Consider the following 2,383-nt stretch of genomic DNA (forward strand, 5'->3'; position numbering starts at 1 on the left):
CTGCTTCTTCAAACATTAGTGTTCTTTTATTTATTTATTTATCTGTATTATATTATTCTATATGTTTAATCTGTTAAGATATTTTCAACATCTAATAATCATACATATTCGTGGGGCACAATGTGATAGTTCAGTCCAAGTGTACAAATGTGCTCGTGTGGAGAATGCTTTCTCTTTGAGAAGCACTGTTTATTCCCCCATTTGGGACCTCCCAGAAGAAGGCACCAAGAATAGACGTGTCCAAGGTATACCAAGAGAACTTCTTGTGAGATTAAGATAAGTAGGGAGCTAGAAGAGACAGGAGAACTTTCTGGACCATGATGTAAGTCTGACTTCTCGAGAGGAGAGAAGGGAAAAAGGAAGTTTGGATATGAAGGGACTCTGACTGAAAAAGAAAGTACCAAGAAAGCACTCAGCTGCCCAGGAGTCCTCAAAGGCACACTCCTGGGTCAGAGATGTCCCATCTTACTTTTCCTTTGGAGTGATACCCCACCCCCAGCCATGCAAAGCAACTGGGGCCAACATGTTCACAGCACAGACACAAAACAGGACTTGAGAGCATCACAGTCCAGCTGGAGACTGGAGGGGCATGTGATCACAGCCACCAGTTTGTTAGTATATTCAAGGCTGTGAGAGTTCGAATAATTAAGGAGTCATTTGAACTGTCTGAACTCAGGCTTATTTGACCACAAAATGCCTTGCAACCATTCCCATACACAGAATTCCCCCTCACTCTTCACAGTAGAAAAGATGTTAACTGCTACAGCCTCTGGTATGTGTTCATCTAACCATTTCCTTTTCCTGGACAGAGAGTTAAGCTGCTTTTCCTAGTCCTGGTATAAAGAGAAAAGGGTGAGAACCTCAAAACCTTCATGGAAAATGGGATTAAAAAATTTTATTTTGGCTCAAAAATATTTTTGAAATGTATGCATTGCTTTTTCATAATATACATTTTCCATGAATGTTTTAAAGACCTCTTGCATGTATAATTTCAAAAAAATTTTGCACCAAAATAAGCTTACCTTTCAATGGTATTTTCCACAAACATTTTAAAGTACCCCCCCCATGTATGCCGAACTACAGTATTTAAGTTCTATTGTGCTTTTAGCATGGTCTCTTATTCATTAACATATCTGAAAACAAATGTTTCCAAGTTGGCAGAGTTGAACAGCAGCCAACTGCTGTTGGAAGCAGCCTGGGGCCCTGGACCCTTATTTAAAGAACTGTGCACAGGCAAGCTGGCTAATTTCTTTCAAGCCAGTGGGATTTGGGTTTTATTGTTATTTCAGCAAATCTTAACTTAAACTAATACAACAATTCTTGCAATGCAGGATCCATAGGGAGATGAGAATTCTGCAAAGCTCCTTTCAAAAACTCAGAAGCTTAACTCTATACTATTAAGGGGATAAGGCTTTTCCGGATCTTCCTCAATTTAGGCCACAAATTGAGAATGCCTTCCATGCTTTTTGAGCCCTAGAATAGTCTTCAGTACAACCTCTGCATCCCTTTCTCTGTAGCTGTTTCTTGTCCCACCATCCACCAATGGCCTCAGCACTTTTGCTCCCTGTGTTGTACTCAGTCTGATTGGCTTGGCTTTTGCTGTTTGACTGCTTCATAAGCGTAAAAAGCCATGCGTTCCTTATGCTGTTTCTAGGCCTTAATGAAGTTGTGCCCCTACCATTCTGCCACAAAGCCAAAGCTATGGGCTCTAATGTCAACATGAAGTGATTTTTTTTTTCAGAGATGAAGAACGAATCATTCTGTTAAAAGAGCCTTTGTTTATGCATTTCAAATACATCAGAGTGCATGCAAAATAAAGACGTTGCTTATTAAATGGCAGCTCAGGAAAACTTGTTGAAGCCAAAGCCCTTAACCTCTAAAGCAGATGAAGAAATGCTTACAGGCATAAACCACAACAAGTCTTGACTATATCTCTCAGAAAGACACTGTATTCCCAATTCTCTTCTACAAAACTTTTTGTTTCAAGATTCTAGCATTTTTCTTCATTTTTCAGCTTCTTTTATAATAATACATGCAAATAATTATGAAGAGAATGAACTTTGTACAGTTGTTGGTATCATATACTTACTCAATTTTGATTTGTCTCTGTAAACTCATTTTATCCAAATGTACCTAGAAAAATTTTGTATTTCTTGGCTTCAAAAAGTTTGTGGAAATGTATATTATGAAAAAAATTGTGCATAGCTTACAAAAAGTTTAAATTAAAATTTTCTTATTTTAAAAGAGAGAGCGAGAGAGAGGGAGATCTTCCAACTTCCAGTTCACTCTCCAAATACTAGCAACAGCTGGGGCAAGGTCAAAGTCATGAGAAGCTGAGGCAGAGACAGGACTCAATCCCAAAGCACTTGGGTATGGGATGCAG

This window comes from Oryctolagus cuniculus, chromosome 9 (genome assembly GCF_964237555.1).
Source record: "Oryctolagus cuniculus chromosome 9, mOryCun1.1, whole genome shotgun sequence".
In the NCBI taxonomy this organism is placed as follows: Eukaryota; Metazoa; Chordata; class Mammalia; order Lagomorpha; family Leporidae; genus Oryctolagus; species Oryctolagus cuniculus.